Genomic DNA, 26,646 nt, shown 5'->3' with positions numbered 1-26,646 from the left:
CATTGCAAGAGAACTTCTTGTCCCCCCCCTGATGATTGATATATGCTACAGTTGTGACATTGTCCGACTGGAATCTTATTAACTTGGTCAGTGCCGAGGCCACGCCTGAAGCGCATTGAATATTGCTCTCAGTTCAAGAATAATGATAGGCAACTGAGACTCCGTCGGAGTCCATGTTCCCTGAGGCTTTAGGGAATTCCAGACTGCACCACAGCCTAAGAGGCTGGCGTCCATTGTCACTATAACCCATGATGGTCTGCGGAAGCACATCCCCTGGGACAGATGATCCTGCGACAACCACCACAGAAGAGAGTCTCTGGTCTCTTGATCCAGATGTATCTGAGGAGATAAATTTGCATAATCCCCATTCTGAGCATGCACAGTTGCAGTGGCCTGAGATGAAAGCGAGCAAACGGAACGATGTCCATCGCTGCTGCCATTAATCCAATGACCTCCATACACTGCGCCACTGATGGCCGAGGAATGGACTGAAGAGCTCGGCAAGTATTAGAATTTTTTATTTTCTGACCTCCGTCAGAAAAATTTTCATGTCTACCGAGTCTATCAGAGTTCCCAAGAATGGAACTCTTGTTTGTGGAACAAGTGAACTCTTTTCTATATTCACTTTCCAACCGTGAGTTCTTAGAAATGACAACACGAGGTCTGTGTGAGATTTGGTAAGATGATAAGTTGACGCCTGAACCAAAATATCGTCCAAATAGAGCGCCACTGCTATGCCCCACGGCCTGAGGACCACTAGAAGGGACCCTAGCACCTTTGTGAAGATTCTGGGAGCTGTGGCCAAAGGGCCACGAACTGATGTTTGTCCAGAAAGGCAAACCTTAGAAACTGATGATGATCCTTGTGGATAGGAATGTGAAGGTATGCATCCTTTAGGTCCACAGTGGTCATGTATTGACCCTCCTGGATCATTGGTAAGATTGTTCGTATAGTCTCCATCTTGAACGATGGGACCCTGAGAAATTTGTTTAGATACTTTAAATCCAAAATAGGTCTTTTACACAGTGTAAGAACGCCTCTCTTTTTGTCTGGTCTACAGACAAACGTGAAAGATGAAATCTCCCTCTTGGGGGGAAATTTTTGAATTCCAGTTGATACCCCTGGGTCACAATTTCTAATACCCAGGGATCTTGCACATCCCTTGCCCAAGCCTGAGCAAAGAGAGAAAGTCTGCCCCCTACTAGATCCGGTCCCGGATCGGGGGCTGCCCCTTCATGCTGTCTTTGTAGCAGCAGCAGGCTTTTTGGCTTGTTTACCCTTATTCCAGGTCTGACTTGGTCTCCAGACAGACTTGGATTGAGCAAAATTTCCTTCCTGTTTATTGGTGGAAGGGGAAGCAGAGGGTACTCCTCTGAAATTTCGAAAGGAACGAAAATTATTTTGTTTACCCTTCATCCTAAGAGGTTTGTTTTGAGGTAGGTTGTGGCCTTTACCTCCAGTAATGTCAGCAATGATTTCCTTCAATTCAGGGCCGAACAGGGTCTTACCCTTGAAAGGAATAGTTAAAGTTTAGACTTTGATGATACATCAGCAGACCACGATTTTAACCATAGTGCTCTGCGCACCAATATGCAAAAACCTGCATTTTTTGCTGCTAATTTAGTAATCTGAAAAACAGCATCTGTGATAAAAGAATTAGCTAGTTTTAGAGCTTTTATTCTGTCCAAAATGAGACTCCTCAAGGGCGTCAAACCAGAAAGCCGCCACCGTAGTTACTGGAAGAATGCAGACAGCAGGTTGTAACAAGAAACCCTGGTGAATAAATAATTTCTTTAGAAGACCCTCTAATTTTTTATCCATAGGGTCTTTGAAAGCACAACTGTCTTCAATAGGTATAGTTGTACGTTTAGCTGGAGTAGATATTGCTCCCTAAACCTTAGGGACCGTTTGCCAAGAGTCCTTGATGGAGTCTGATATGGGAAACTTTTTCTTAAAATTAGGAGGAGGAGAGAACGGTATGCCTGGTCTATCCCATTCTTTTTTTTAACAATTTCTGAAATTCTTTTGGGCACCGGAAAAACATCAGTGTAAGTAGGAAATTCTAGATATTTATCCATTATACACAATTTTTCTGGAAGAATTGTAATAGGTTTACAATCATCCAGAGTTGCTAGGACCTCTCTGAGTAACAGGCGAAGATGTTCAAGTTTAAATATAAAGGACGCTAAGTCCGTATCTGTCTGAGGTAACATATTCCCTGAGTCTGAAATTTCTCCCTCAGACAATAATTCCCTAACCCCCAATTCAGAGCATTGTGAGGGTACATCGGAAATGGCTACTAAAGCATCAGAGGGTTCAGTATTTACGTTAATACCTGGCCTACTGCGTTTATCCTGCAAACCTGGCAGTTTAGAAAATACCTCAGTGAGAGTAGTTGACATAACTGTAGCCATATCTTGCAAAGTAAAAGAATTAGACGCACTAGATGTACTAGGTGTCACTTGTGTGGGTGTTAAAGGTTGGAACACTTGAGGAAAACTACATGGCATATGCTGATTCTCTTCAGACTGAGAATCATCCTTGGACATACTTTCATTTCCTAAAATATGTTCCTTACAGTGTAAGGCTCTATCAGTACAAGATGTACACAATGTAAGAGGGGGTTCCACAATGGCTTCTAAACACATAGAGCAATGAGTTTCCTGAATGTCAGACATGTTAAACAAAGTAGTAATAACCACAACAGTTGGTAAATACTTTATTTGTTGACAAAAACTATTTTGCAAAAAAAGTGTACTGTGCCTTTAAGAAATAAAAATACACAATTTTTTTCCTAAGCCCACTTAAAAACGTCTATGAACGTTTAAAAAGTAGATATAGACAAATAATTTGCCAAAAAATTATTGCATTCACATGCAAGGAATATTACAATTTTCTAAATAATGACCCCTGCACCTCGCTGTGGCGCCTACCTGCCCCCAGATAACTGCCAAATGAATCAACACCAATCCGGATAGTGTAAAACACCGATAGGGCCCAACTGGAGCTAATGTCTGCTGTCTCCTTCAGAGTAAACTGAGCATCTGAGGCGCGAAAATAGGCCCCGCCCACAATGGACGTCGCACTAAGAAATTCAACTACCGCATGGGAAGCAGTTAAAAACAGCCAAGTGGTCCCCAAACGACTATATATCAAATAAAACCTCTTTTACTGTTTTATAATAAAATTTATGAAAATAAAAGTCTCAGTATCATTAATATGCTGCTTATGAAATGTGCTGCAATGATGTATGACAGTAACTCCCCTTATGGTTTAGGACTACTGCTTACCCTGTTCCCCTTATAAGGAACCAAATACAGCCAATTCTGATATACCAAGTTTCTTCAGAGAAAAATAGGCTGACACATACTTCAAATGCTGTTTACTGCATGAGACAATCCCCACACTGAAGTTTCCATCATTACCTTCAGATTAGTGGGAACCATAATTGAACTTAGTAACTGCTACTAAGATCATCAATTTCAGGGAGAAATCTTCTTCCATATCCTCCCTGATCAAAATAGTACTCACCGGTACCATCTAAAATAAAAAATATCTTGATTGGAGAAATTAAAACTATCATTTTGTCACCACTATCACTTTACCCTTCCTATTACTAGCATAGGCAAAGAGACTGACTGGGGGAGGAGTTGGGGGAGGAGTTAGGGGAGGAGCTATGCAACAGCTCTGCTGTGGTGCTCTTTGCCACTTCCTGTTAGCAGGAAGTTAAATCCCACAAGTAAGGATGAAACCTGTGGACTCGGCATACCTGATAAATTAATTTCTTTAATATTGGCAAGAGTCCATGAGCTAGTGATGTATGGGATATACAATCCTACCAGGAGGGGACAATGAATAGATTTGAATAAAACCCCAGACCCTGTTCCTGAAACAGAACTGGTATGATTACCCCTGAAAGCTCCAGGTCTGAAACACACTTCAGAAAACCCTGAGCCTTTACTGGATTTGCTGGGATACGTGAGAGAAAAAATCTTCTCACAGGAGGTCTTACTTTGAATCCTATTCGGTACCCTTGAGAGACAATACTCTGAATCCATTGATTTTGGACATAATCTGCCCAAATGCTTTGGAAGAATCTTAATCTGCCCCCTACCAGCTGAGTTGGAATGAGGGCCTCACCTTCATGCAGACTTGGGTGCTGGCTTTGGTTTCTTAAAAAGCTTGGATTTACTCCAACTTGAAGGTTTCCAATTGGAACCCGATTCTTTGGGGGAAGGATTGGGTTTCTGTTCCTTATTTTGTTGAAAGGAACGAAAATGGTTAGAAGCTTTAGATTTACCCTTAGGTCTTTTACCCTGAGGCAAAAAAACTCCCTTCCAGCAGTGACAGTTGAAATAATCGAATCCAAATGAGAACCAAATAAATTATTACCTTTGGAAGGAAAGAGATAGTAATCTAGACTTAGATACCATGTCAGCATTCCAATATTTGAGCCACAAAGCTCTTCTAGCTAAAATAGCTAAAGAAATAGATTTAACATCAATTTTGATGATATCAAAAATGGCATCACAGATATAATGATTAGCATGTTGAAGCAAGCGAACAATGCTAGACAAATCAGGATCCATTTCCCATTGCGCTAAACTTTCCAACCAAAAAGTTGATGCAGCTGCAACATCAGCCATAGAAATGGCAGGCCTGAGAAGATAGCCAGAATATAAATAAGCTTTCTTTAGATAAGATTCAAGTTTCCTATCAAAAGGGTCCTTAAAGGAAGTACTATCTTCCATAGGAATAGTAGAAAATTTGGTAAGAGTAAAAATATCCCCATCAACTTTGGGGATCTTTTCCCAAAACTGCAATCTAACTGATGGCAAAGGATACAATTTTTTAAACCTTGAAGAAGGAATAAAAGAAGTATCAGACCTATGTCATTCCTTAGAAATCATATCAGAAATAGCATTAGGAACTGGAAAAACCTCTGGAGTAACCCCAGGAGGGTTATAAACAGAATTTAAATGTTTACTAGTTTTAGTATCAAGAGGACTAGTTTCCTCAATATCCAACGTAATCAACACCTCTTTTAACAAAGAACGAATATACTCTATTTTAAATAAATAAGTAGATTTGTCAATGTCAATATCTGAGGAAGGATCTTCTGAATCAGATAGATCCTCATCAGAGGAGGAAAATTCAGTATGTTGTTGGTCATTTGAAATGTCATCAACTTTATGAGAAGTTTTAAAAGACCTTTTACATTTATTAAAAAAACGGGATAGCAGACAAAGTCTTCTGAATCGCATCAGCAATAAAATCTTTTATATTCACAGGGATATCATGTACATTATATGTTGAAGGAACAACAAGCATTGTACTATTAGTGATGGATACATTTTCTGCATGTCAAAGCTTATCATGACAACTATTACATAACACAGCTGGATATATAATCTCCACAAATTTACAACAGATACACTTAGCTTTGGTAGAACTGTTACCAGGCAGCAGGGTTCCAACAGTGGTTTCTGACACAGGATCAGATTGAGACATCTTGCAAATGTAAGAGAAAAAACAACATATAAAGCAAAATTATCAATTTCTTTATATGGCAGTTTCAGGAATGGGACAAAAATGCAAACAGAATAGCCCTCTGACATATAAAAAGGCAAGAGGCATATAGGAATGGGGTTTTAAATAATAAAATTATTTGGTGCCAAGTATGACGCACAACGCAAAATTAATTTTTTTTGGCGCTAACAACATCCGGAAATGACACACTCGCATCATTGCAGAGGCAACTTTGTGCAAAGAAACTCGGTGTCAACTAAGACGCCGGAAATGACGAATTTGCGCCACCGGACTAACCTTCGCACCAAAAATGACGCAATAAACATCAGCAGTTTGCGACCTCTAAAGCCTAATTTTGCATGCGAAAATTTAATGAAAAAACATAATTTATGTAGGAACTTACCTGATAAATTCATTTCTTTCATATTAGCAAGAGTCCATGAGCTAGTGACGTATGGGATATACATTCCTACCAGGAGGGGCAAAGTTTCCCAAACCTCAAAATGCCTATAAATACACCCCTCACCACACCCACAATTCAGTTTAACGAATAGCCAAGAAGTGGGGTGATAAAAAAGTGCGAAAGCATATAAAATAAGGAATTGGAATAATTGTGCTTTATACAAAAATCATAACCACCACAAAAAAAGGGCGGGCCTCATGGACTCTTGCTAATATGAAAGAAATGAATTTATCAGGTAAGTTCTTACATAAATTATGTTTTCTTTGATGTAATTAGCAAGAGTCCATGAGCTAGTGACGTATGGGATAATGATTACCCAAGATGTGGATCTTTCCACGCAAGAGTCACTAGAGAGGGAGGGATAAAATAAAGACAGCCAATTCCTGCTGAAAATAATCCACACCCAAAATAAAGTTTAAAGAAAAACATAAGCAGAAGATTCAAATTGAAACCGCTGCCTGAAGTACTTTTCTACCAAAAACTGCTTCAGAAGAAGAAAATACATAAAAATGGTAGAATTTAGTAAAAGTATGCAAAGAGGACCAAGTTGCTGCTTTGCAAATCTGATCAATTGAAGCTTCATTCCTAAACGCCCAGGAAGTAGAAACTGACCTAGTAGAATGAGCTGTAATCCTTTGAGGCGGAGTTTTACCCGACTCAACATAGGCAAGATGAATTAAAGATTTCAACCAAGATGCCAAAGAAATGGCAGAAGCTTTCTGGCCTTTTCTAGAACCGGAAAAGATAACAAATAAACTAGAAGTCTTTCGGAAAGACTTAGTAGCTTCAACATAATATTTCAAAGCTCTAACAACATCCAAAGAATGCAACGATTTCTCCTTAGAATTCTTAGGATTAGGACATAATGAAGGAACCACAATTTCTCTACTAATGTTGTTGGAATTCACAACTTTAGGTAAAAATTCAAAAGAAGTTCGCAACACCGCCTTATCCTGATGAAAAATCAGAAAAGGAGACTCACAAGAAAGAGCAGATAATTCAGAAACTCTTCTGGCAGAAGAGATTGCCAAAAGGAACAAAACTTTCCAAGAAAGTAATTTTAGGTCCAATGAATGCATAGGTTCAAACGGAGGAGCTTGAAGAGCCCCCAGAACCAAATTCAAACTCCAAGGTGGAGAAATTGACTTAATGACAGGTTTTATACGAACCAAAGCTTGTACAAAACAATGAATATCAGGAATATTAGCAATCTTTCTGTGAAAAAGAACAGAAAGAGCAGAGATTTGTCCTTTCAAAGAACTTGCGGATAAACCTTTATCTAAACCATCCTGAAGAAACTGTAAAATTCTCGGGATTCTAAAAGAATGCCAAGAAAAATGATGAGAAAGACACCAAGAAATATAAGTCCTCCAGACTCTATAATATATCTCTCTGGATACATATTTACGAGCCTGTAACATAGTATTAATCACAGAGTCAGAGAAACCTCTTTGACCAAGAATCAAGCATTCAATCTCCATACCTTTAAATTTAAGGATTTGAGATCCTGATGGAAAAAAGGACCTTGCGACAGAAGGTCTGGTCGTAGCGGAAGAGTCCACGGATGGCAAGAGGCCATCCGGACAAGATCCGCATACCAAAACCTGTGAGGCCATGCCGGAGCTACCAGCAGAACAAACGAGCATTCCTTCAGAATCTTGGAGATTACTCTTGGAAGAAGAACTAGAGGTGGAAAGATATAAGCAGGATGATACTTCCAAGGAAGTGATAATGCATCCACTGCTTCCGCCTGAGGATCCCGGGATCTGGACAGATACCTGGGAAGTTTCTTGTTTAGATGAGACGCCATCAGATCTATTTCTGGAAGCTCCCACATTTGAACAATCTGAAGAAATACCTCTGGGTGAAGAGACCATTCGCCCGGATGCAACGTTTGGCGACTGAGATAATCCGCTTCCCAATTGTCTATACCTGGGATATGAACCAAAATATTGATCGGTAATCTCACCTCCTGAGATTCCCAAACTCCTTGTGCCGTCAGAGATCCCCACACAGCTCCCCAACCTGTGAGACTTGCATCTGTTGAAATTACAGTCCAGGTCGGAAGCACAAAAGAAGCCCCCTGAATTAAACGATGGTGATCTGTCCACCACGTTAGAGAGTGTCGTACAATCGGTTTTAAAGATATTAATTGAGATATCTTTGTGTAATCCTTGCACCATTGATTCAGCATACAGAGCTGAAGAGGTCGCATGTGAAAACGAGCAAAGGGGATCGCGTCCGATGCAGCAGTCATAAGACCTAGAATTTCCATGCATAAGGCTACCGAAGGGAATGATTGTGACTGAAGGTTTCGACAAGCTGAAATCAATTTTAGACGTCTCTTGTCTGTTAAAGACAGAGTCATGGACACTGAATCTATCTGGAAACCCAGAAAGGTTACCCTTGTCTGAGGAATCAATGAACTTTTTGGTGAATTGATCCTCCAACCATGATCTTGAAGAAACAACACAAGTCGATTCGTATGAGATTCTGCTAAATGTAAAGACTGAGCAAGTACCAAGATATCGTCCAAATAAGGAAATACCACAATACCCTGTTCTCTGATTACAGACAGAAGGGCATAAATCTATTGTGGACATATAATGCCCTTGCTGAACAAAAGGCAAGATAGTCCTTACAGTTACCATTTTGAACGTTGGTATCCTTACATAACGATTCAATATTTTTAGATCCAGAACTGGTCTGAAGGAATTCTCCTTCTTTGGTACAATGAAGAGATTTGAATAAAACCCCATCCCCTGTTCCAGAACTGGAACTGGCATAATTACTCCAGCCAACTCTAGATCTGAAACACAATTCAGAAATGCTTGAGCTTTCACTGGATTTACTGGGACACGGGAAAGAAAAAATCTCTTTGCAGGAGGTCTCATCTTGAAACCAATTCTGTACCCTTCTGAAACAATGTTCTGAATCCAAAGATTGTGAACAGAATTGATCCAAATTTCTTTGAAAAAACGTAACCTGCCCCCTACCAGCTGAGCTGGAATGAGGGCCGCACCTTCATGTGGACTTAGAAGCAGGCTTTGCCTTTCTAGAAGGCTTGGATTTATTCCAGACTGGAGATGGTTTCCAAACTGAAACTGCTCCTGAGGATGAAGGATCAGGCTTTTGTTCTTTGTTGAAACGAAAGGAACGAAAACGATTATTAGCCCTGTTTTTACCCTTAGATTTTTTATCCTGTGGTAAAAAAGTTCCTTTCCCACCAGTAACAGTTGAGATAATAGAATCCAACTGAGAACCAAATAAGTTGTTACCCTGGAAAGAAATGGAAAGTAGAGTTGATTTAGAAGCCATATCAGCATTCCAAGTTTTAAGCCATAAAGCTCTTCTAGCTAAAATAGCTAGAGACATAAACCTGACATCAACTCTGATAATATCAAAAATGGCATCACAGATAAAATTATTAGCATGCTGAAGAAGAATAATAATATTATGAGAATCATGATCTGTTACTTGTTGCGCTAAAGTCTCCAACCAAAAAGTTGAAGCTGCAGCAACATCAGCCAATGATATAGCAGGTCTAAGAAGATTACCTGAACACAGATAAGCTTTTCTTAGAAAGGATTCAATTTTCCTATCTAAAGGATCCTTAAACGAAGTACCATCTGACGTAGGAATAGTAGTACGTTTAGCAAGGGTAGAAATAGCCCCATCAACTTTAGGGATTTTGTCCCAAAATTCTAACCTGTCAGACGGCACAGGATATAATTGCTTAAAACGTTTAGAAGGAGTAAATGAATTACCCAATTTATCCCATTCTCTGGAAATTACTTCAGAAATAGCATTAGGAACAGGAAAAACTTCTGGAATAACCACAGGAGATTTAAATACCTTATCTATACGTTTAGAATTAGTATCAAGAGGACCAGAATCCTCTATTTCTAAAGCAATTAGTACTTCTTTAAGTAAAGAACGAATAAATTCCATTTTAAATAAATATGAAGATTTATCAGCATCAATCTCTGAGACAGAATCCTCTGAACCAGAAGAGTCATCAGAATCAGAATGATGATGTTCATTTAAAAATTCATCTGTAGAGAGAGAAGTTTTAAAAGATTTTTTATGTTTACTAGAAGGAGAAATAACAGACATAGCCTTCTTGATGGATTCAGAAACAAAATCTCTTATGTTATCAGGAACATCCTGCACCTTAGATGTTGAAGGAACTGCAACAGGCAATGGTACATTACTAAAGGAAATATTATCTGCATTAACAAGTTTGTCATGACAATTAGTACAAACAACAGCCGGAGGAATAGCTACCAAAAGTTTACAGCAGATACACTTAGCTTTGGTAGTTCCAGCACTAGACAGCGATTTTCCTGAAGTATCTTCTGACTCAGATGCAACGTGAGACATCTTGCAATATGTAAGAGAAAAAACAACATATAAAGCAAAATTGAACAAATTCCTTAAATGACAGTTTCAGGAATGGGAAAAAATGCCAATAAACAAGCTTCTAGTAACCAGAAGCAAAGAAAAAATGAGACTGAAATAATGTGGAGACAAAAGCGACGCCCATATTTTTTTAGCGCCAAATAAGACGCCCACATTATTTGGCGCCTAAATGCTTTTTGACGCCAAAAATGACGCCACATCCGGAACGCCGACATTTTTGGCGCAAAAGGACGTCAAAAAAATGACGCAACTTCCGGCGACACGTATGACGCCGGAAACAGAAAAGATTTTTTGCGCCAAAAAAGTCCGCGCCAAGAATGACGCAATAAAATGAAGCATTTTCAGCCCCCGCGAGCCTAACAGCCCACAGGGAAAAAAGAGTCAAATTTTTTAAGGTAAGAAAAAAAGATTGATTCAAATGCATTATCCCAAATATGAAACTGACTGTCTGAAAATAAGGAATGTTGAACATCCTGAGTCAAGGCAAATAAATGTTTGAATACATATATTTAGAACTTTATAAATAAAGTGCCCAACCATAGCTTAGAGTGTCACAGAAAATAAGATTTACTTACCCCAGGACACTCATCTACATGTTTGTAGAAAGCCAAACCAGTACTGAAACGAAAATCAGCAGAGGTAATGGTATATAAATAAGAGTATATCGTCGATCTGAGAAGGGAGGTAAGAGATGAATCTCTACGACCGATAACAGAGAACCTATGAAATAGACCCCGTAGAAGGAGATCACTGCATTCAAATAGGCAATACTCTCCTCACATCCCTCTGACATTCACTGCACGCTGAGAGGAAAACCGGGCTCCAACTTGCTGCGGAGCGCATATCAACGTAGAATCTAGCACAAACTTACTTCACCACCTCCATAGGAGGCAAAGTTTGTAAAACTGAATTGTGGGTGTGGTGAGGGGTGTATTTATAGACATTTTGAGGTTTGGGAAACTTTGCCCCTCCTGGTAGGAATGTATATCCCATACGTCACTAGCTCATGGACTCTTGCTAATTACATGAAAGAAAGCAGTCAATTTGAAAAAAAAAAGACTATACCCCAGGTAAGAAAAATATTTTCCTATGTTTTTTCCCAAATATGAAACTGATAATCTCCAAAAGGAAATATACATAAACCTGACTCATGGCAAATATAAGTACAATACATATATTTAGAACTTTAGATTAATACATAAAGTGCCAAACCATAGCTGAGAGTGTCTTAAGTAATGAAAACATACTTACCGAAAGACATCCATCTACATATAGCAGATAGCCAAACCAGTACTGAAACGGTTATCAGTAGAGGTAATGAAATATGAGAGTATATCGTCAATCTGAAAAAGGGAGGTAGGAGATGAATCTCTACGACCGATAACAGAGAACCTATGAAAAAGATTTCCCGCGAGGAAAACCATAGAATTCAATAGATGATACTCTCTTCACATCCCTCTGACATTCATTGTACTCTGAGAGGAATCGGGCTTCAAAATGCTGAGAAGCGCATATCAACATAGAAAATCAAGCACAAACTTACTTCACAACCTCCATAGGTGGCAAAGTTTGTAAAACTGAATTGTGGGTGTGGTGAGGGGTGTATTTATAGGCATTTTGAGGTTTGGGAAACTTTGCCCCTCCTGGTAGGATTGTATATCCCATACGTCACTAGCTCATGGACTCTTGCCAATTACATGAAAGAAATTAAATGTTTTATCAAATCAGAATGCTCCTTTTAAGACATACTGTAAACACATCTTCTCTTTTTCTGTTATTAAATGTTAGAAGCTACAAAATAAAAAACCGAACAAAACATAATGTATGCTTACCTGATAAATGTCTTTCTTTCAGTGCATGGAAACTCCACAACGTCATTCCAATTACTAGTGGGATATTCAACTCCTGGCCAGCAGGAGGAGGCAAAGAGCACCCCAGCAAAGCTGTTACGTGTAACTTCCCTTACCCATAATCCCCACTCATTCAGGCAAAGGAAAATGTAAAAGAAGAAACACAAGGGTTTAGAGGTGCCTGAGGTTTACTAAAAAAAATGGTGAATTATAAATTAAAAAGAGGGCAGGTGGTTGACTCTCCATGCCCGGAAAGAAAGAAATGTATCAGTTTAGCATAATTTTTGTTTTCTTTCCTATGACATGGAGAGCCCACAACGTAATTCCAATACCTAGTGCGAACCAATAACCAAGCTAGAGGACACGGAATGAACAGGGAGGGAGAACAAGGCAGGAGGACCTAAACCGAAGGCACCACCGCTTGAAGAACCTTTCTCCCAAAAGAGGCCTCAGCCTAGGCAAAAGTATCAATTTTGTAGAATTTGGAAAAAGTATGCAAAGAGGACCATGTTGCCGCCTTGCAAATCTGTTCCACAGAAGCTTAATTATTGAAAGCCCAAAAAGAGGAGACAGTCCTTATGGAATGAGTTGTAATTTTCTCAGGAGGCTGCTGTCCAGCAGTCTCATTAGCAAAAACGAATACTTCATAACCAGAGGGAAAGTGCAGAGGGAAAGAGTAGTAGAAGAGGACTTATGAACCTTTCCAGAGAAAACAACAAACAGGGCAGAAGATTGCCAAAAATCTTTAGTAGCTTGCAGGTAAAAACATTTGAGCATGCACAACATCCAACTTATGCAAAAAATGTTCCTTATGAGAAGGATTAGAACAAAAAGAAGGCACAACAATTTCCTGATTAATGTTTTGATCTGACACCACCTTAGGGAGAAACCCCAATTTAGAACATAGGACCGCCTTATTTGCATGAAAAATAAGGTACAGGGAATCACACTGCAGAGAGGAAAGCTCAGAAACTCTGCAAGCGGAAGTAATAGCAAGGAGAAACAAAACCTTCCAGGATAAAAACTTTATATTAACAACATGCATCGGCTCAAACGGAGCCTGATGCAAAACTTAAGAACTAGGATAAGGCTCCAAGGAGGAGCAATATGTTTAAACACAGGCCTGATTCTGACCAGGGCCTGAACAAAAGCTTGAAACATCTGGTAAATCTGCCAGACGTTTGTGCAATACAGTGAATAAATCTGACCCTACAGAGTACTGGCTGACAAATCCTTCTCCAGGCCATTTTGAAGAAAAAATAAAATTCAGGATTCCTCACCCAGCTCCAGGTGAAACCCTGAGATTGACACCACAAAAGGTATTTACGCCATACCTTATGGTAAATCTTGCGAGTAACAGGTTTACGAGTCTAAAGCATAGTATCAAAGACCGCCTCAGAAAACCCACGTCTAGACAAGACTAGGCATTCAATCTCCAGGCAGTAAGATTCAGAGAAACTAGATTTGGAAGGAGGAATGGACCCTGAAATAGAAGGTCCTTCCTGTGAGGAAACCTCCAAGGTGGAAGAGATGACAATTTCACCAGATTTCCGAACCAGATCTTGCGAGACCAGCCAGGGGCTAAAAGAATCACAGACGCTCTCTCCTGTTTGATACGAGCAATGACTTGTGGAAGTAGAGCAAATGGAGGAAACAGGAATGCTAGACCGAAAATCCAAGGAACCGCCAAAGCATCTGTCAGAGCAGTCTAAGGATCTCTTGATTCGTACTTTGAAAGCTTGGCGTTTTGACGAGACATCATTAGATCTTACTCTGAAACCCTCCACCTGAGAGTTATCCTTGAGAACACTTCCGGATGGAGAGCCCACTCTCCGGGATGAAAAGTCTTTTTGCTCAGAAAATCCACCTCCCAGAAGTCCACTCCTGGAAAGTGGATGGGAGACAGGAGACAATCGTGAGCTTCCACCCACCGCAGAATGCGAGGCACCTCCTTCATAGCCAAGGAACTCAGAGTTCCTCCCTGATGGTTAAAGAGAAGTAATTTTGTTCGACTGGAAACTGATAAACCGGACTAAAAATAATTGAGACCAAGCTGTCAAGGCATTGAAGATTGTTCTCAACTCCAAGATGTTAATGGGAAGAGAAGACTCCTCCAGAGTCCACAGGCCTTAACTCTTTAGAGAGGTAAAACAACAGTTCAAGTCCCTGAGTTCTGATCACCGCCAAAAGGGCCCCCAGAACCTTTGTGAATATTCTGGGAGCCAAGCAAGACCAAACAGAAGAAAAATAAACCAGAAATGTTTGTCCAAAAGGGCAAACCTCAGATACTGGTGATGATCCCTTTGAATGGGAACAAGAGAATATGCATCCTTTAGGTCAATGGTCATCATGAACTGACTTTCCTGAACCAATTGAACAATGGAATAAAAAGTTTCCACTTTGAAGGACAGGACCCTGAGGAATTAGATGAGACAGGAATTTTCCCCACAAAAAGATCTTAATAGATCCTTAACCCTGTTCCTCTACAGGAACTGGAAAATCACTCCCAGAGAAGATAGGTCCTTTACACAGTTTAGGAAGGCTTCTCTCTTCACCGGATTCTCACATCACCTAACAGAATAAATCTGTCCCAAGAAGAACAAAACTTGAATCCTATCCTGTATCCCACGGATACTAATTCAACAGCCCCAGGGTCTTGGACATTGTGGATCCAAGCCTATTTACAAAGCAAAGAAGCCCCATTAAGCTGACTAGACTCAGAGGAAGAATTCTTGGATTGAAACCTTTTAATCCAAGGTAGACAGAATTCTGTCGACCCCTTAGGGTTACCTATCTCATATAGAGGGCTGAACGAGTCCTTTCCCTAGAAAAAACATAATTTATGTAAGAACTTACCTGATAAATTAATTTCTTTCATATTAGCAAGAGTCCATGAGCTAGTGACGTATGGGATATACATTCCTACCAGGAGGGGCAAAGTTTCCCAAACCTCAAAATGCCTACAAATACACCCCTCACCACACCCACAAATCAGTTTAAGGAATAGCCAAGAAGTGGGGTGATAAGAAAAAAGTGCGAAAGCATATAAAATAAGGAATTTGAATAATTGTGCTTTATACAAAAAAATCATAACCACCACAAAAAAAGGGCGGGCCTCATGGACTCTTGCTAATATGAAAGAAATGAATTTATCAGGTAAGTTCTTACATAAATTATGTTTTCTTTCATGTAATTAGCAAGAGTCCATGAGCTAGTGACGTATGGGATAATGACTACCCAAGATGTGGATCTTTCCACGCAAGAGTCACTAGAGAGGGAGGGATAAAATAAAGACAGCCAATTCCTGCTGAAAATAATCCACACCCAAAATAAAGTTTAATGAAAAACATAAACAGAAGATTCAAACTGAAACCGCTGCCTGAAGTACTTTTCTACCAAAAACTGCTTCAGAAGAAGAAAATACATCAAAATGGTAGAATTTAGTAAAAGTATGCAAAGAGGACCAAGTTGCTGCTTTGCAAATCTGATCAACCGAAGCTTCATTCCTAAACGCCCAGGAAGTAGAAACTGACCTAGTAGAATGAGCTGTAATCCTTTGAGGCGGAGTTTTACCCGACTCGACATAGGCATGATGAATTAAAGATTTCAACCAAGATGCCAAAGAAATGGCAGAAGCTTTCTGGCCTTTTCTAGAACCGGAAAAGATAACAAATAGACTAGAAGTCTTTCGGAAAGACTTAGTAGCTTCAACATAATATTTCAAAGCTCTAACAACATCCAAAGAATGCAACGATTTCTCCTTAGAATTCTTAGGATTAGGACATAATGAGGGAACCACAATTTCTCTACTAATGTTGTTGGAATTCACAACCTTAGGTAAAAAGAAGTTCGCAACACCGCCTTATCCTGATGAAAAATCAGAAAAGGAGACTCACAAGAAAGAGCAGATAATTCAGAGACTCTTCTGGCAGAAGAGATCGCCAAAAGGAACAAAACTTTCCAAGAAAGTAATTTAATGTCCAATGAATGCATGGGTTCAAAAGGAGGAGCTTGAAGAGCCCCCAGAACCAAATTCAAACTCCAAGGAGGAGAAATTGACTTAATGACAGGTTTTATACGAACCAAAGCTTGTACAAAACAATGAATATCAGGAAGATTAGCAATCTTTCTGTGAAAAAGAACAGAAAGAGCAGAGATTTGTCCTTTCAAAGAACTTGCGGATAAACCTTTATCTAAACCATCCTGAAGAAACTGTAAAATTCTCGGAATTCTAAAAGAATGCCAAGAAAAATGATGAGAAAGACACCAAGAAATATAAGTCTTCCAGACTCTATAATATATCTCTCTAGATACAGATTTACGAGCCTGTAACATAGTATTAATCACAGAGTCAGAGAAACCTCTTTGACCAAGAATCAAGCGTTCAATCTCCATACCTTTAAATTTAAGGATTTGAGATCCTGATGGAAAAAAGGACCTTGCGACAGAAGGTCTGGTCTTAGCGGAAGAGCCCACGGATGGCAAGAGGCCATCCGGACAAGATCCGCATACCAAAACCTGTGAGGCCATGCCGGAGATACCAGCAGAACAAACGAGCATTCCTTCAGAATCTTGGAGATTACTCTTGGAAGAAGAACTAGAGGCGGAAAGATATAGGCAGGATGATACTTCCAAGGAAGTGATAATGCATCCACTGCTTCCGCCTGAGGATCCCGGGATCTGGACAGATACCTGGGAAGTTTCTAGTTTAGATGAGACGCCATCAGATCTATTTCTGGAAGCTCCCACATTTGAACAATCTGAAGAAATACCTCTGGGTGAAGAGACCATTCGCCCGGATGCAACGTTTGGCGACTGAGATAATCCGCTTCCCAATTGTCTATACCTGGGATATGAACCGCAGAGATTAGACAGGAGCTGGATTCCGCCCAAACCAGAATTCGAGATACTTCTTTCATAGCCAGAAGACTGTGAGTCCCTCCTTGATGATTGATGTATGCCACAGTTGTGACATTGTCTGTCTGAAAACAAATGAACGATTCTCTCTTCAGAAGAGGCCAAGACTGAAGAGCTCTGAAAATTGCACGGAGTTCCAAAATATTGATCGGTAATCTCACCTCCTGAGATTCCCAAACTCCTTGTGCCGTCAGAGATCCCCACACAGCTCCCCAACCTGTAAGACTTGCATCTGTTGAAATTACAGTCCAGGTCGGAAGAACAAAAGAAGCCCCCTGAATTAAACGATGGTGATCTGTCCACCACGTTAGAGAGTGTCGTACAATCGGTTTTAAAGATATTAATTGAGATATCTTTTTGTAATCCCTGCACCATTGATTCAGCATACAGAACTGAAGAGGTCGCATGTGAAAACGAGCAAAGGGGATCGCGTCCGATGCAGCAGTCATAAGACCTAGAATTTCCATGCATAAGGCTACCGAAGGGAATGATTGTGACTGAAGGCTTCGACAAGCTGAAATCAATTTTAGACGTCTCTTGTCTGTCAAAGAAAGAGTCATGGACACTGAATCTATCTAGAAACCCAGAAAGGTTACCCTTGTCTGAGGAATCAATGAACTTTTTAGTGAATTGATCCTCCAACCATGATCTTGAAGAAACAACACAAGTCGATTCGTATGAGATTCTGCTAAATATAAAGACTGAGCAAGTACCAAGATATTTCCAAATAAGGAAATACCACAATACCCTGTTCTCTGATTACAGACAGAAGGGCACCGAGAACCTTTGTAAAAATTCTTGGAGCTGTAGCTTGGCCAAACGGCAGAGCCACAAACTGGTAATGCTTGTCCAGAAAAGAGAATCTCAGGAACTGATAATGATCTGGATGAATCGGAATATGCAGATATGCATCCTGTAAATCTATTGTGGACATATAATGCCCTTGTTGAACAAAAGGCAAGATAGTCCTTACAGTTACCATTTTGAACGTTGGTATCCTTACATAACGATTCAATATTTTTAGATCCAGAACTGGTCTGAAGGAATTCTCCTTCTTTGGTACAATGAAGAGATTTGAATAAAACCCCAGCCCCTGTTCCAGAACTGGAACTGGCATAATTACTCCAGCCAACTCTAGATCTGAAACACATTTCAGAAATGCTTGAGCTTTCACTGGATTTACTGGGACACAGAAGAGAAAAAATCTCTTTGCAGGAGGTCTTATCTTGAAACCAATTCTGTACCCTTCTGAAACAATGTTCTGAATCCAAAGATTGTGAACAGAATTGATCCAAATTTCTTTGAAAAAACGTAACCTGCCCCCTACCAGCTGAGCTGGAATGAGGGCCGCACCTTCATGTGGACTTAGAAGCTGGCTTTGCTTTTCTAGAAGGCTTGGATTTATTCCAGACTGGAGATGGTTTCCAAACTGAAACTGCTCCTGAGGATGAAGGATCAGGCTTTTGTTCTTTGTTGAAACGAAAGGAACGAAAACGATTATTAGCCCTGTTTTTACCCTTAGATTTTTTATCCTGTGGTAAAAAAGTTCCTTTCCCACCAGTAACAGTTGAGATAATAGAATCCAACTGAGAACCAAATAATTTGTTACCCTGGAAAGAAATGGAAAGTAGAGTCGATTTAGAAGACATATCAGCATTCCAAGTTTTAAGCCATAAAGCTCTTCTAGCTAAAATAGCTAGAGACATAAACCTGACATCAACTCTGATAATATAAAAAATGGCATCACAGATAAAATTATTAGCATGTTGAAGAAGAATAATAATATTATGAGAATCATGATCTGTTACTTGTTGCGCTAAAGTTTCCAACCAAAAAGTTGAAGCTGCAGCAACATCAGCCAATGATATAGCAGGTCTAAGAAGATTACCTGAACACAGATAAGCTTTTCTTAGAAAGGATTCAATTTTCCTATCTAAAGGATCCTTAAAGGAAGTACCATCTGACGTAGGAATAGTAGTACGTTTAGCAAGGGTAGAAATAGCCCCATCAACTTTAGGGATTTTGTCCCAAAATTCTAATCTGTCAGACGGCACAGGATATAATTGCTTAAAACGTTTAGAAGGAGTAAATGAATTACCCAAATTATTCCATTCTCTGGAAATTACTTCAGAAATAGCACCAGGAACAGGAAAAACTTCTGGAATAACCACAGGAGATTTAAAGACCTTATCTAAACTTTTAGAATTAGTATCAAGAGGACCAGAATCCTCTATTTCTAAAGCAATTAGTACTTCTTTAAGTAAAGAACGAATAAATTCCATTTTAAATAAATATGAAGATTTATCAGCATCAACCTCTGAGACAGAATCCTCTGAACCAGAAGAGTCATTAGAATCAGAATGATGTTCATTTAAAAATTCATCTGTATAAAAAAAAGATTTTTTATGTTTACTAGAAGGAGGAATAACAGACATAGCCTTCTTGATTGATTCAGAAACAAAATCTCTTATGTTATCAGGAACATTCTGAACATTAGATGTTGATGGAACTGCAACAGGTAATGGTACATTACTAAAGGAAATATTATCTGCATTAACAAGTTTGTCATGACAATTAATACAAACAACAGCTGGAGGAACAGCTACCAAAAGTTTACAGCAGATACACTTAGCTTTGGTAGTTCCAGCACCAGACAGCGATTTTCCTGAAGTATCTTCTGACTCAGATGCAATGTGAGACATCTTGCAATATGTAAGAGAAAAAACAACATGTAAAGCAAAATTGATCAAATTCCTTAAATGACAGTTTCAGGAATGGGAAAAAATGCCAAGGAACAAGCTTCTAGCAACCAGAAGCAAAGAAAAATGAGACTTAAATAATGTGGAGACAAAAAGCGACGCCCATATTTTTTTAGCGCCAAATAAGACGCCCACATTATTTGGCGCCTAAATGCTTTTGGCGCCAAAAATGACGCCACGTCCGGAACGCCGACATTTTTGGCGCAAAAGAACGTCAAAAAATGACGTAACTTCCGGCGACACGTATGACGCCGGAAACAGAAAGATTTTTTGCGCCAAAAAAGTCCGCGCCAAGAATGACGCAATAAAATGAAGCATTTTCAGCCCCCGCGAGCCTAACAGCCCACAGGGAAAAAAGTCAAATTTTTAAGGTAAGAAAAATAATTGATTCAAGTGCATTATCCCAAATATGAAACTGACTGTCTGAAAATAAGGAATGTTGGAACATCCTGAGTCAAGGCAAATAAATGTTTGAATACATATATTTAGAACTTTATTAAAAAAGTGCCCAACCATAGCTTAGAGTGTCAAAGAAAATAAGACTTACTTACCCCAGGACACTCATCTACATGTTTGTAGAAAGCCAAACCAGTACTGAAACGAAAATCAGCAGAGGTAATGGTATATATATAAGAGTTTATCGTCGATCTGAAAAGGGAGGTAAGAGATGAATCTCTACGACCGATAACAGAGAACCTATGAAATAGACCCCGTAGAAGGAGATCACTGCATTCAAATAGGCAATACTCTCCTCACATCCCTCTGACATTCACTGCACGCTGAGAGGAAAACTGGGCTCCAACCTGCTACGGAGCGCATATCAACGTAGAATCTAGCACAAACTTACTTCACCACCTCCATAGGAGGCAAAGTTTGTAAAACTGATTTGTGGGTGTGGTGAGGGGTGTATTTGTAGGCATTTTGAGGTTTGGGAAACTTTGCCCCTCCTGGTAGGAATGTATATCCCATACGTCACTAGCTCATGGACTCTTGCTAATTACATGAAAGAAAAATTTGGCCAGACCAGGTGCAACTAAAGTCCTGCCAAAAAGGACAAAGATAGAAGAAACATAATTTATGCTTACCTGATAAATTTATTTCTCTTGTGATGTATCAAGTCCACGGATACATCCTTACTTGTGGGATATTCTCCTTCCCAACAGCAAGTGGCAAAGAGAGCACCCACAGCAGATTTGTCTATATAGCTCCCCCCTTAGCTCCACCCCCCAGTCATTCGACCGAAGGCTAGGAAGAAAAAAGAGAAACTATAGGGTGCAGTGGTGACTGAAAGTTTTAAAATAAAAATATATATGCCTGTCTTAAAAAAACAGGGCGGGCCGTGGACTCGATACATCACAAGAGAAATAAATTTATCAGGTAAGCATAAATTATGTTTTCTCTTGTAAGATGTATCGAGTCCACGGATTCATCCTTACTTGTGGGATACCAATACCAAGGCTTTAGGACACAGATGAAGGTAGGGACAAGACAGGGACCTTAAACGGAAGGCACCACTGCTTGTAGAACCTTTCTCCCAAAAATAGCCTCCGAAGAAGCAAAAGTATTGAATTTGTAAAATTTGGAAAAAGTATGAAGCGAAGACCAAGTCGCCGCCTTACAAATCTGTTCAACAGAAGCCTCATTCTTAAAAGCCCATGTGGAAGCCACAGCTCTAGTAGAATGAGCAGTAATTCTTTCAGGAGGCTGCTGTCCAGCAGTCTCATAGGCCAAACGGATGATGCTTTTCAGCCAAAAGGAAAGAGACGTAGCCGTAGCCCTTTGACCTCTCCGTTTACCAGAATAAACAACAAACAATGAAGATGTTTGACGGAAAACTTTAGTTGCTTGTAAGTAGAACTTTAAAGCACGAACCACATCAAGATTGTGTAACAGACGTTCCTTCTTTGATGAAGGATTAGGACACAGAGAAGGAACAACAATCTCTTGATTGATATTCTTATTAGAAACAACCTTAGGAAGAAACCCAGGTTTGGTATGCAAAACCACCTTATCTGCATGGAAAACAAAGTAAGGGGAATCACATTGTAAAGCAGATAGCTCAGAAACTCTTCGAGCCGAAGAGATAGCTATTAAAAACAAAACTTTCCAAGATAGAAGCTTAATATCTATGGAATGCATAGGTTCAAACGGAACCCCTTGAAGAACTTTAAGAACTAAGTTTAGGCTCCATGGCGTAGCAACAGGTTTAAATACAGGCTTGATTCTGACTAAAGCCTGACTAAATGCTTGAATGTCTGGGACATCTGCCAGACGTTTGTGTAGTAGAATAGACAAAGCAGATATTTGTCCTTTTAGGGAACTAGCAGATAATCCCTTCTCCAAACCTTCTTAGAGAAAAGACAATATTCTAGGAATCCTAATCTTACTCCACGAGTAACCTTTGGATTCACACCAATAAAGATATTTGCGCCATATCTTATGATAGATCTTCCTGGTGACAGGCTTTCTAGCAATGACCGACTCAGAGAAACCACGCTTTGATAGAATCAGGCGTTCAATCTCCAAGCAGTCAGATGCAGAGAAATTAGATTTGGATGTGTGAACGGACCTTGAATTAGAAGGTCCCGCCTCATTGGCAGAGTCCACAGTGGAACCAAGGACATGTCCACTAGGTCTGCATACCAAATCCTGCGTGGCCACGCAGGTGCTATCAGAATTACCGAAGCTCTCTCATGCTTGATTCTGGCAACCAGACGTGGGAGGAGAGGAAACAGTGGAAATACATAGGCCAGATTGAAGGACCAAGGCTCTGCTACAGCATCTATCAGTACCGCATTGGGATATCGGGACCTGGACCCGTAACGAGGAAGTTTGTCATTCTGACGAGACGCCATCAGATCCAATTCTGGTGTGCCCTATAGCTGAATCAGCTGGGCAAATACCTTCGGATGGAGTTCCCACTCCCCCGGATGAAAAGTCTGACGACTTAGAAAATCAGCCTCCCAGTTCTCTACCCCTGGGATGTGGATTGCTGAGAGATGGCAAGAGTGATCCTCTGCCCACTGGATTATTTTGGTTACCTCCATCATCGCTAGAGGACTCCTTGTTCCTCCTTGATGATTGATATAAGCTACAGTTGTGATGTTGTCCGACTGAAATCTGATGAATTTGGCCACAGCAAGCTGAGGCCACGCCTGAAGCGCATTGAATATCGCTCTCAGTTCTAGAATGTTTATCGGGAGGAGAGCTTCCTCCCGAGACCATAAGCCCTGTGCTTTCAGGGAGTTCCAGACTGCACCCCAGCCTAGCAGGCTGGCATCTGTCATTACAATAAGCCACTCTGGCCTGCGGAAACACATTCCCTGAGACAGGTGGTCCTGAAAAAAACACCAGAGAAGAGAGTCTCTGGTCCCCTGGTCCAGATGCAGTTGAGGAGATAAATCTGCATAATCCCCATTCCACTGTTTGAGCATGCATAGTTGCAGTGGTCTGAGGTGTAGGCGGGCAAAAGGAACTATGTCCATTGCTGCTACCATGAGTCCGATTACCTCCATACACTGAGCCACTGATGGCCGAGGAATGGAATGAAGAGCTCGGCAAGTGGTTAAGAGTTTTAATTTTCTGACCTCCGTCAGAAATATTTTCATTTCTACCAAGTCTATCAGAGTCCCTAGGAAGGAAACTCTTGTAAGAAGAGAGAACTCTTTTTTTATGTTCACCTTCCACCCGTGAGCTCTCAGAAAAGCCAACACGATGTCCGTGTGAGACTTGGCTAGCTGGAAAGTCGACGCCTGAATTAAGATGTCGTCTAGATAAGGCGCCACTGCTATGCCCCGTGGTCGCAGAACCGCCAGAAGGGACCCTAGCACTTTTGTGAAAATTCTGGGAGCCGTGGCCAACCCGAAGGGAAGGGCCACAAACTGGTAATGCCTGTTTAGAAAGGCAAATCTGAGAAATTGATGATGATCTCTGTGAATAGGGATGTGTAGATATGCATCCTTTAAGTCCTGGATCAGAGGAAGAATAGTCCGAATAGTCTCCATCTTGAATGATGGAACCTTGAGGAACTTGTTTAGAATTTTGAGATCCAAGATTGGTCTGAAAGTTCCCTCTTTTTTGGGAACCACAAACAGGTTTGAATAAAACCCTAGCCCCTGTTCCTCTATTGGGACTGGGCGGATCACCCCCATGGTATGTAGGTCTTCTACACAGCGTAAGAACGCCTCTCTCTTTGTCTGGTTTACAGACAATCGAGAAATGTGAAATCTCCCCCTTAGAAGGGAGTCTCTTGAATTCCAGAAGATACCCCTGGGACACAATTTCTAAAGCACAGGGATCGTGAACATCTCTCACCCAAGCCTGAGCGAAGAGAGTCTGCCCCCTACTATATTCGGTCCCGGATCGGGGGCTACCCCTTCATGCTGTTTTAGAAGCAGCTGCAGGCTTCTTGGCCTGTTTACCCTTGTTCCAAGCCTGGTTAGGTCTCCAGACTGACTTGGATTGGGCAAAATTCCCCTCTTGCTTTGCAGTAGAGGAAGCTGAAGCTGGACCACTCTTAAAGTTCCGAAAGGAACGAAAATTATTCTGTTTGGTCCTCATCTTACTTGATCTATCCTGAGGGAGGGCATGACCTTTCCCTCCAGTGATGTCTAAAATAATCTCCTTCAGTTCAGGCCCGAATAGGGTCTTACCTTTGAAAGGAATGTTCAAAAGTTTAGATTTAGATGACACATCAGCAGAACAGGACTTAAGCCATAACGTCCTGCGTGCTAAAATGGCAAAATCTGAATTCTTTGCCGCTAATTTAGCCAGTTGAAATGCGGCATCTGTAATAAAAGAATTAGTCAACTTAAGGGCCTTAATTCTGTCTATAATCTCCTCTAATGGAGTCTCCATTTGAAGAGCCTCCTCTAGAGCCTCAAACCAGAAAGCAGCTGCAGTCGTTACAGGAACAATGCACGCAATAGGTTGGAGAGAAAAACCTTGATGAACAAAAATTTTCTTCAAGAGACCCTCTAATTTTTTATCCATAGGATCTCTGAAAGCACAACTGTCTTCGATAGGTATAGTTGTACGCTTAGACAGAGTAGAAATAGCTCCCTCCACCTTAGGAACTGTCTGCCATGAGTCCATTATGGTGTCAGATATGGGAAACATTTTCTTAAAAACAGGAGGGGGATTGAACGGAATACCTGGTCTATCCCACTCCTTAGCAATAATATTCACAATCCTCTTAGGGACTGGAAAAACATCAGTGTAAACAGGAACCTCTAAGTATTTATCCATTTTACACAATTTCTCTGGGACCACTATAGGGTCACAATCATCTAGAGTTGCTAATACCTCCCTAGGCAATAAGCGGAGGTGTTCAAGCTTAAATTTAAAGGCCGTCATATCAGAATCTGTCTGAGGAAGCGTCTTTCCTGAATCAGAAATTTCTCCCTCAGATAACAAATCCCTCACCCCTTCAGAGCATTGTGAGGGCATATCATATACGGCTACTAAAGCATGAGACGGCTCAGCATTTTTTCTTAACCCAGAGCTGTACCGCTTTCCTTGTAAACCAGGCAGTTTGGATAAAACCTCTGTGATGGTTGTATTCATAACTGTGGCCATTAGTGATGTCGCGAACATAAAAATTTGGGTTCACGAATGGCGAACGCAAACTTCCGCCATAGACTTCAATAGGCAGGCAAACTTTAAAACCCACAGGGACTCTTTCTTGCCACAATAGTGATGGAAAAGTTGTTTCAAGGGGACTAACACCTGGACTGTGGCATGCCGGAGGGGGATCCATGGCAAAACTCCCATGGAAAATTACATAGTTGATGCAGAGTCTGGTTTTAAGCCATAAATCACCTAACATTCCTAAATTGTTTGGAATAACGTGCTTTAAAACATCAGGTATGATGTTGTATCGATCAGGTTGTGTAAGGGTTACGCCCGCTTCACAGTGAAAGACCAAACTCCCTGTTTAAAGGGACAGTCTACACCAGAATTTTTTTTGTTTTAAAAGATAGATAATCCCTTTATTACCCATTTCCCAGTTTTGCATAACTAACACATTTATAATAATATGCTTTTAACCTCTGTGATTATCTTGTATCTAAGCCTCTGCAAACTGCCCCTTTTTTCAGTTCTTTTGACAGACTTGCAGTCTAGCCAATCAGTGCCTGCTCCCAGATAACTTCTCGTGCACGAGCACAGTGTTATCTATATGAAATACGTGAACACCCTCTAGTGGTGAAAAACTGTTAAAATGCAATCTGAAAGAGGTGGGCTTCAAGGTCTAAGAAATTAGCATATGAACCTCCTGGGTTAAGCTTTCAACTAAGAATACCAAGAGAACAAAGCAAAATTGGAGATAAAAGTAAATTGGAAAATTGTTTAAAATTACATGCTCTACCTGAATCATGAAAGTTTATTTTGGCCTAGACTGTCCCTTTAACGCACCGCAAACAACCGCAAACAGTCCATTTGCACAACCGCAAACTCCCCATTTGCACAAGGTTGGATACCAAGCTAGCCATGTCCCGTTCCTTGTCCTCACTGATGTCATTGAAGGTCTCTTCCTCCACCCAGCCACGTACAACACCAAGGGTCCACGAAAGGTGACAACAAGCCCCCTGGGACACCTGCTGTGTTTGGTCTTCCACCTCCTCAAAGCCACCTTCCTCCTCTGACTCCTCTTCTTCAGACTCCTCTCTCTGCGTTGCCTCTCTCTGCGTTATTATAAGGTGTGTTA

The sequence above is a fragment of the Bombina bombina genome, chromosome 6, assembly GCF_027579735.1.
Source record: "Bombina bombina isolate aBomBom1 chromosome 6, aBomBom1.pri, whole genome shotgun sequence".
NCBI classification, from domain to species: Eukaryota; Metazoa; Chordata; class Amphibia; order Anura; family Bombinatoridae; genus Bombina; species Bombina bombina.
The sequence above is the reverse complement of the archived record's forward strand: the minus strand, read 5'-3'. Positions refer to the sequence as shown.